The sequence below is a fragment of the Hibiscus syriacus genome, unplaced genomic scaffold, assembly GCF_006381635.1.
Source record: "Hibiscus syriacus cultivar Baekdansim isolate YM2019G1 unplaced genomic scaffold, ASM638163v2 tig00014444_pilon, whole genome shotgun sequence".
NCBI lineage: Eukaryota > Viridiplantae > Streptophyta > Magnoliopsida > Malvales > Malvaceae > Hibiscus > Hibiscus syriacus.
Genome location: NW_024062326.1, coordinates 833934 through 844508, shown reverse-complemented (window position 1 = coordinate 844508; position 10575 = coordinate 833934).

Sequence of the window (10575 nt, the reverse complement as noted above, 5' to 3'; positions counted from 1 at the left end):
TTACCACATCCACTCATTTCTTTTCAATGTCCACTCACTCCATCTTTATCACTATTTCCTTTAACTTTTTCTTTATATCTTCTTATTCCCTCATTTTCTTCCATAACCAAAACTCTTCAAGCTTTACAAGCACATAAAGCTCACTCCTTTTTCATTTTTCTTTCTTAAAAAAGCTACAAAAATAGTGTGTACGAGACCTACATGGCAGAAGCTCCTATTACTCAATAATTCGAAAATGATGAAGCAAAAGCAAGGTTTCAAAACTTCAAAAATTAGAAGTTTTTTTTTAGTTATGATTCATTTTTACATATGAACATGATGGCGGTTTCGGACCAGACGTGATGGATATAGTCACTCCACACAAGTGGCACAAGTTTGAAAGGCACCCTGGTTCTGTGAATGCATCGTTAGTGAAAGATTATTTTGCCAATATTTCCAAACTGAGCATGCATACAATTTTTGTGTGAGGTAAGTACATTCGATTTAACCAACTGCCATTAATCGTTACTTTAATTTATAGGGTGTTGAAGACCAACATGCAAAGTTTGAGAAATACACCAACGGTGCAACTTACGAAGGAATTTTGGAGGATTTGTGTTTTTCGAATACCTCTTGGAATGGTTGACAAACCAGTCGTTACTTGGTTAACCGTGAACACCTCCAATCGCATGCCAAGCTATGGAACCATTTTATGAAACACAAACTAATGCCAACAGCCCACAATACGAAGATATATCTCCCTTGATTAATGCTCTTACATTCCATTATGGTAACCCGTTCTATTGATGTGTGTAGAAGTATTGTTCAGCAAGTGCATGAATGCTTGGGTAAAAAGGCTAGTGCTTTAGTTTACCAATTCTGATTATTACTTTGTAACACAAGAAAAAAAGGGTATGTGAGATTTCTTTTGATGAAATTTTATCTAGAGTTACGAGTATTACTAGGGTCAGGTTACCATTACTGTTGGGTTTTGAAAACCCAAAATCTAAGGCCCCTATTAATGAAAAGTCTGCGAATGATGCACCATCTAATGCCAAGACATGATTGTTTTCCCTCGAAGAAGCTGTCATGCAAACCTATACTCATTTACATTCTTTGCACAATGACATCAGAAATTTCTTTGGTTATGTGAAACATAGAGTTACTGTGGTGGAAACTATGTTTCAGGAAATACTTCCCCGCGTTCAACAGAATTTACCAGATTTTTCAGATGAAATTTTGTCGGGATTCAATACCGAGGCATCTATAAAACCAGATGAAAGTGATCTCCTTGTTGATGAACCAATTCCATACCCTCCCCGATCCCCGGTGCCGGACTCACCTGTGGTTCTAGCTGACATAACCCCCAGTCAAGTTCCTGCACCTGAACCTTTTCCTGCTCGATGCAGCAGCTGTCATACAAAGACATCGGCTGGACGCATCAACATCTCTCATTACTATTCTACTTATTTCGATTCTAGTCCTACACCACTTTACAAGCACACAAGACAAGGAATTGGCCGCACCTCCACTGCAACATCACCACCAAAAATATGAGGCACTTCCATTTATATTCATTTTACATTCCATTGCATGGTATGTAGTTTTATTTCTTAGTTAGTTCTCTTTAAGCGTTGAGTTTAATGTTTCCCATAAGTTTGGGGGAGGTAGTGTTCTTTGTAGAATATGTGCATGATAGTATTACCAAAATGTTATGTCATGGCATCAGTAAATAGTAAGATAGTTAGAAAAAATGTTTTGTTGATACCCAATGATGATGAACTTTTAGGCTAGAAATTGAATGTAAATGACTATTGGGAATAATATAACTGACTCTAGGGCTTGATGATTTGTGAATTATTCTTACACGATTTTTATGTTCTCTATACTTAGGAAATTTAGAAAATTTTTATGAAGGAACTCTGGTTAGTCTTGGCATCGGAATTTGGTATTGTGTTTAAATGATAAATCAATGATAACTCTATTATATATGAGATTGTGAATAAATGTTTCGGTATAGTTGTAGAGGGCAACTCTTATTTGATGTGGCATTGCCTGGAACTTTCTTGACTAAATGGCAACTAAATGCATATGAGTGAATTAAAGTAGCCACGAGATGACTCTACGTAACTAGCTTGGGGTGGAAGGTATGCTCCCTTTCACCTAGAGCGTGGGAAGGTAGGTGTGATGGACTGAGTCTCCTCATGGCAGCATTGAAAAAAAGAGTAAAAATGAAGAATAATTGTGCTTAATGAATAAGTAAATGTTGGGGCAAAACTAGGGGACTCGATTAGAAATTATTTAAATTTGTTAAGTATAGATTGAATACAATCATGCACACACACTACCACAAAGACTCTTGACCTAGGGAAAAGTACTTGAATTCTTGATATGTCTAGCATGTTGAAGCCTACTTTTTCTGAGAGTTGAAATTCTATTTTTATCTTGACTATTTCACCGTTGAACATTGCTATGACATTCTGTTTGTGTTAAGTGTTATCTGTTGCTTGAGGAAAAGCAATAACATAAGTTTGGGAGTGTGATAACTACCTAAAAAGGCTACTTTTAAGGCTTTTCTTGCTTAAGTTATTATTTGTTTAAAAGCTTATTTCGTTCATTTTAGGATCATGTAGTTGTATATAGTTGCATTAGTGGTGGTGGTGCTATTTTATCTTGTAAATGTACTGTATGAGACAAAGGTGTGGTTGTTTATGTTATGCAGGAAATAGAAAGAAAAAGGTTGAACTGGGAAGGAATGCCTTGATATCACACGTTGTTGAAGCAGATTGATATGCATTGGCATTTCTGGTGCAGAAAAGGACAAACAGATATTTTTATAAAAAGACAGCTGGCAAGGCACGTGTCTGATGGTAATAACCGCCTACTGGGGACCACTGCCACCTGGGAGGATAAGACTCACGCCCAACGAGTGACTCTAGGGGTATGATGGGTAGTTGGAGTGTTAACGCCCATTAATACCCTTGAATATTTTTTAATATTTAATACACCTCATATGAGATAGAAAGAAGACGATGCATTGACCATCTTTAGCTAGATTTTCTTCATCTTCTCCACTGTATCCTTTCCTCTATTCTCTTAGTGGGTTTCGTCCATTAACGAGCTCCAAGGAGTGGCGAGCTAGGCATCCGAGATGAGCTAGCAAGCTAAGGTGAGCCGTGGTGGTTGAGGAGAGCTTCGGTTGTGCGAGTCAAAGGCTTCTTCTCCCTTTCCCTTTGCTTTTATTTTTCATTTGATATTGGGTTATTAGAACAAATGAATTTCATGTTTGATTTCATGGATGATTCGAACCTACCATGAACTAACCTTATTTGGTGGGGTCAATTTTATGGATGTTTGATATTATTTTAATGGTAGATTTAAATTTATCTTTTGCATTTACTTTTACTTATGAATGCTTCATCTTATAAGTTTGTAGGAGGCATGAGAGTGTCCATTACTTAGATGAAGGCTAGGTGTTCGAGAGAAACTTAGTCATTAATACTTGTAGTATTCGAGAGAAACACAAGTAAGATCCACATAAGTAATGGGGAGTAGTATTTTCTTAAGCTTAGAACTGGCATAGTAGTACAATATCCTAATCCCTTAGTGCTTGATATAGACTAAGATAGGATTTCAACGACTAAGAGGGGTAGTTTTTATCAATAGCATAGGTTACCATAGTTGAGACTGAGAGGAGATGTCGTGGCAATCTATTCTATTATGTTCCTTTGACTAGAGATAGCAAAAACACTTTCAGCAAACCATGTCGAGCAAGTGACGCTTAGATAAATCAAATCTGCTTTAGAGATAAGTTTTAGCATCCTTAAATCAATCCCTACCATTTATTCCCGTGGAAGCTTGTTGTGAGAGGATTATCAAACTATCATTTATTTATTGTTTTTATTGTTTTCTATTGTCTTGACATTTCTATTATTTTCAACGTTATAATATACTCTTGCCACTATATTTCCATTGTTACCCCATCAACTTATCAATCCACATCCATCCACACACACTTTTCATTGCCATGACATTCTTCATTGGTACATATCATCACTAACTATACTTAGATAGAGTAGTGCTTTGTTTTGGTTAAACTTTGTAATTTCCACCAATCCCTGTGGAGACAATACTCACTTATCACTATATTACTTGAGCAATTGTGTATAGTTGCACGTTATTTGCGTATAATTTTATAGTACTCACAACACGCAACAATTATTTTTTTCATTTAAATGAGTACAATTAAATTTGTTTTCAAGCAAGTAAATCTTTAAATAATTTTCGAGAATAAATATAAAAAAATCACATTATATTTATAGTTTTAAAATATATTTTATACTTTTAAAATTAAATTATAAATTATTATATATTTTTTTAAAATAGTTTTAAAAATTTATAGAATTATTAGTTATAATTTTTAAAAAAATAATAAAATAAAATAAATTATAGTTACAAATAATAAGTAAATGATATTTTTTTTTAAAAAAATAGGCCTCATTAAAAACCCCTTCTAAGCCTAATAAGGGGGGAAAATGCCCAAAATATATTACTGAAAAACCATGTAAGAAGATACATCTGAAGCAAAAAGCTCAGGAAAAGCTGACTTAAAAAATAATAACTACCCGATCGTAGAGCCCAAGTGGCTAAACAATGTTCCACCTTACTGCACTCCCGTCGAACAAACTAGATTTCAAAAGATTCATTACAATCAAACATAGACCGTGCTTCCTGCAGATGAAAACCTATAGTAGATAAATCCTTAGCTCGATCCCGAATTTTGTTCACCACCATAGTATAATCTAATTAAAATATCACATTAGTCCAGTGATTTTCGATGGCAAAGAGCAAACCCAAAATGACATAATGTATTTATGTGAGTACTACCTCCGCGAGTCAGTTTGCGATTAAAGCTAAAGAAAAGGATGATTGAACTGATGAGATCTTAGGTAACCTACCATGTTCCCTATTCCAGTATCTACCATAGTCAAACTAGTATTCATCCTTTAGAGTTAGATGTTCTAGTGGTTGAGATTTTTCGTAGAAACCTTGTCAAAATTTTGAGGAAAAATTTTCCTATTAGGAGGAGAGAGTTGTAATACCCTGAATTTCAGGTTAGTAGTTTCGGTTAACCAGAGATTCGTTAGTATAGCCCATTCGATTTTCCAAGCCAATTTTAGACAAATTCTTAAGAGTATTGCGTTTAGGTTGGCCCAATAGTTATAGGAAAGTGGTGTTTTTAAAAACTAAATATGATAAGGACCAAAAGTATAGTTTACCCTTTTTGTTAAAGCTGAAAACTTTCCCCCTCTTTTTATATCATTTCACGTAACCAAACTCCCCATAATATCTCACCCAGTCTTCTTATTATTCCTTCCATTAGCTTAAATTTTTTCTTCCTTTCAAGAGCCCAGTTTCAAGTATTCTAAGCTTAGTTTGTTGTACTAAGGTAAGAATGTTTTCCTCCACCTTTCAAGCTTTGTTTTAAGCTCCATTTTGTAAGTTTTAGAATTTGTTTTCAAAAATGGGTTTTATGGAAGTTAAGGGGATCCATGAATCCAAGCTTGTTGATAGTGTATTCAAGTTACCTAGAGCATCTTAAGCTTTAATCCAATAGCTTAGTTAGTTTAATAAACCTTTTATTGTCTTTGTTTAGTAAGGGAGGTGGGAGAAAACTCTAAAGCAATAGGGAAAGAGAAGTTGCCCCTTGGTTAATTTGAGAGATTTTCTAGCAAGCAAGAAGCAAGGTAACACACTATCAAATCTTCCATACTTCTAGTGAGCATTAGAAATGAGTTCTAGCTTGAGAGTATGTTATGAAGCTTAAAGTTATATGTTAATGGTAGATTACATGATTTATGTTATAAGCATGATATAAAGCCTTATTTATGCTCCTTGTAATCACATACGACTTTAAAGAATGTTTGGGGACCTCACTAGGGTCTTTGGGATTAAAATATATTATTTTTTCATGTGTTTTATGACTTCTGCATGTAGAGTATCGATACTACAGGGATAATATCAATATTTGTTCTTCGTTTTGGGCAAATTCGTAAGTTTCTGGGCAAGAGTATTGAAACTTTGGGTCATAGTTTCGAAACTCCCAAAAAGTTTTAAAAATGGACAGAACAGAATGTTTAAAAGGATCGATACTTTATAAGTATCGATACTCTTGAGCTAGTATCGATACTTTCAATATGTTTTGGGCAAAAAGGTCAGTTTTTAAGGGAATTGAACTCAAGGTACCCGAACACTTAAGTATTTCATCACATAAGACTTCAAGTGATAACATTAATGATGTTTAATTCAAACATTAATGATGTTTAATTCAAATGTAAAAACGAGAATAAAGTAGGGTGAAATAAGTCTAGCCTTGTTTCAAAGCTCGAGAAAACGACCAGGACACCCAAGTTCTTTTAGAAAAGATTGCATAGTCAAAAGTATAAATTCAGTCCGGGTATCCTTAAGGAGTGCACAAGGAACTTTAAGTTGACTAGTTTGAGCACAAGGTTCGAAACTCAAGGAGTGGGCTAGTCAAGAGTGTGGTGTCCAATGCCGAGATTCTGGGGGGCCACATTCTCGGTAGACTAGAGGGGTGTCTGAGCTCTGAGATACAAAACACTCAACTGCACCATGATGTATATCATAGAATAGAGAATGAGTATATGAGTATACTCACTAAAGCATAAAACAATAGACCAGTAGACCAGATAACAGTATACTTGATAGCTTGAGCATTTTAGTGACAAACTTTTAATATGTTTTAGTTGTTAGTGTGGCGCTGAGCTAGTTAACTCAGCCTTTGGATTATTTTTCGTGGGCAGGTCAGTAGATCAAAAGTTCGAGGAGCAGTAGATAGATCAAGGTTCATACCCAGTGCAGATTCAGAGTACGTCTTAATAGTTTTTGAAGGACATGTATATTTTATAAACCCTGTTGCATCAATTGAGTCATAAATTTTATTAAGATTTTGGTTGTAATATTTTGATTGTAAATATTTATTTTGGGATCTCCCTAGTACAAATTTTTAAATTATATTATTTCACGGAAGTTTTATTTGTGGAAATGGTCGTTTTATAGTACAAGAAAAGAGTAAGGTGCTGGTTAGACACTCTGATGATTCTGTGTAGCATCCTACATCGGTCGACTGTCTGTCATACTGGTCTAGGGTGTTACAAGTATGGTTCTTGGCCTATTTAAACTCCTTTGCAAGACATGTGCATTCATCGCAATAAGCCATGGAGGCTGAAATTAGCCCTCATGTACCTGCACATTACGCCCATTCCAAATATTCCAAAGAAGGACAACAAACCCAGCAAATCGTTCCGTATGAAGCTTTTGAGCCAAATCCTCAAGCCAACACAATCTAGAATCCCCATCCAAAGCGCGAGATATATCACTAAAACCAACCACTTCGAACTCTTTTTTAGCGTACTAACATTCCTTAAACGCATAAATAAGAGTTTCCTCAGCAATTTCGCACATGGGATAGACCAAGTACTTAAACCCGCATCTCGCAATTTTTTACCCACAAATTATGAGCCAATCGGCAAACAAATACACGTATCTTCTGGAGAACCGGTAATTTAGTAATAGTTTTCCAAATAAATGATACTTGGTTCGTCATATGTGTTGGACATTGGAGCCACCAACAACCAGACCGAATAGAGTATATGCTAGAATCATGGAAACCCAAATTATTACTTCCTCTATGCAAGGGGCTATAGTACTCGCAATAATTACCTTTGCATCATCCCTCATAAAGAATTCTTGAACTCGTGCCTCAATCCAAATAGTTCTCCCAAGTTCCATGACCAAGGATGTGCGAAACTACTCAGCCAGAAGTAAAGAATAATCCCCGGTAAGAGTCACTTTAGTGGAACCACCCCAACTATCTGTAACCCAGTTCAGCTTGCTATTAATGTCGATTCACTAATAAAGTGCCCCATCAATCAATTGTAGCACCTTAAAAAAGCCTTTCCATGCAAAGGAACTTTTATCCTTTAGCTTGGCATTTAGGATGTCTCCATTTGGGAAATACTTTGCCCGGTAGACACGTGATAATAGGCCATCAGTACACCAAATTAGGCGCCATACCTATTTTCCTAGCATGGCAATATTGAACAAGTGCAAATCCCATAATCCCAGTCCCCCTTGACGTTTTGGTTGGCATATTTTTTACCAAGCTATTAAAGGTCAACCGCGTTCTAAAGTTTTTTGGTCTACGAATACCTACGTTTGATAGATGCCATCTCATCAAGCAAAGATTCTGGCAGCAGATAGCAGAACATAACATATTGTGGAAGGGCTTGTGCCACGGGCTTGAGAAACACCTCCCGGCTACCAAAAAAAAGTAACATTTTCGTCCAACCCATAACCCGATCGGCTAATTTGGATCGTAGGTACCCAAAAATCGTTGTTTTGTTCTTACTGATCACTAGAGGTAACCCAAGATAATGCCCAAGTGATTCGACCAACTGTATATCAAGAATGTTCATTAATTGCTAGTGATGTGCCTCTATGGTATTAGGACTGAAATAAATAGATGACTTATCCAAATTTACAAGTTTCCCAGAGGCCTCAACAAAAGCCTATAAAATTTCCTTAATCTATCATGCTTCTGCCATTGAATTCCTTAAAAGGACCAAACTATCATCTGTGAAAAGAAAATGTGTAACCCTTGGACCTGCCTGACATGCATGAATTCCTTTTATCAGCTATTCCTTTTGAGCCTTATGAAGTAAAGCCGATAAACCTTGTGTGACAAAAAGAAATAAAAAAGGTGACAAAGGACTGCCCTGTCTAAGGCCCCACAAAGAATTGAATTCTGAAGTCAGGGACCCATTTACACGAACAGAAAAGGTGATAGAAGTTACAAACCGCATAATTGTATTGACAAAATCACTATGAAACCCAAGTTTAATCATGACATTCTTAAAATACCACTCAACATGATCATATGTTTTCTCAATTTCTATTTTCACTATCATACCCTTGTTTATGCCATTCTTGGACGAATTCAGATAATGTAATAACTCATGTGCGACCAAAATATTATCTGCTATCTGACGGCCTGGAAGAAACATAGCCTGGTTTTCACTTATATAAATAGACATAACACCCTTCAGACGATTGACCAAAACTTTAGACACCGCCTTACAAATAACATTGCATAAAGTTATCGGTCTCACCTGGTGCTTTCCTAGGGTTAATATCACTAAATATTGTCATCACCTCATCCTCTGAGTAAGGCTTACATAACTCTATGTTCATCTATGAATTAACCAATTCGTCAAGTGCATCCAGAGGTGGATGAGATGAGGTAACAATTGTGTAAAGTACATACGTGCTATGTCTTTTAAATGCTCATGCCTCATCTTCCATTGACCATTAGCATCGTAAAGTCCATCGATTCTATTCTTTTTCCTTCTTTGGTTGGCCCTAGTATGGAAAAATCCCATGTTTCGATCTCCATAGGAAAGCCAATTCAGTCTTGACCATGGCGCCCAGTATTTCTTCCACGTTTAGCAGATGCCTTAGTTCAACTTTTTCTTTTAAAAATTATTTTAAGCATTTACCATATAAGTGAGAATTTAAACCTATATTAACCTATTAACGCACCGCTTTAATACGTGGACTATTATTTTTTACCCGATCACTTTGCCAGGATTTTAAAGCTTCTCAAATGGCCTCAATTTTAGTTATCGCGGTTACATGTGTGGAAGTCCATGCAGCTTGAATACGTTCGTGACAGCCATCCTCATGCCCCTATCATCTATTAAAATGGAAATAATCATTCAAATTATGCTAGCTTCTTGGTTGCACAATCCAATTCATGTCCATTGTAAGGTAACAATGGTTCGAATTATTTGCCACCTCGGAAGTAATGTGGAACTGTGGATATGCTTGTATCCAACTCTTGGATGCAACAAAATGGTCCAACCGTTAAAATATAGTCGGCATTCTCTTAGTACAGAAACCCAAGTAACCAACCTTAGCTAGTTTTAAATCTACCAAATCATTACGTTGTAAAGCATCCCGAAAAGCATCAAGGTTCACACGAGTTTTCCATCGACCTTTATGTTTTTCTGAATCGTTTAAGATTGCATTAAAATCACGTCCAACAAGCAAACGAATATTCGAAGAATTACGTAAATTATCAATTCTAGACCAAGTTTGTGACTTGAGAGTAGATTGGGAAAAACCATAAATACCAGTAAAATGAAATTGCTTTGAACATTTCGGACTATAGCATCAATATTGATGGTCGAATACGACAAAATTGAAACACTGATATTATTATTCTGGAGAAGCATAAAACCAGTACATTGTTCACCACAATCACCTGTAAAACAACCCTTCATTCCTAACGTGGACCTAATATAGTCACTCTTATTCTGCCTAAGACAAGTTTCACTTAAAACAAAAAAGATAAATAACTTGAACCTAAGAAAGCCTGGGAGAGTGAACTTTCGTCCCCGATAATTCTAACATAGAAGTCTTCATGGCGTCCGACGGGGTTGCCCTGCAACCTCCATTGATATTTTTTTGTTCTTTCCTGATGACCTTGTTAGTTTTTGGCAAAAATTGATCAAA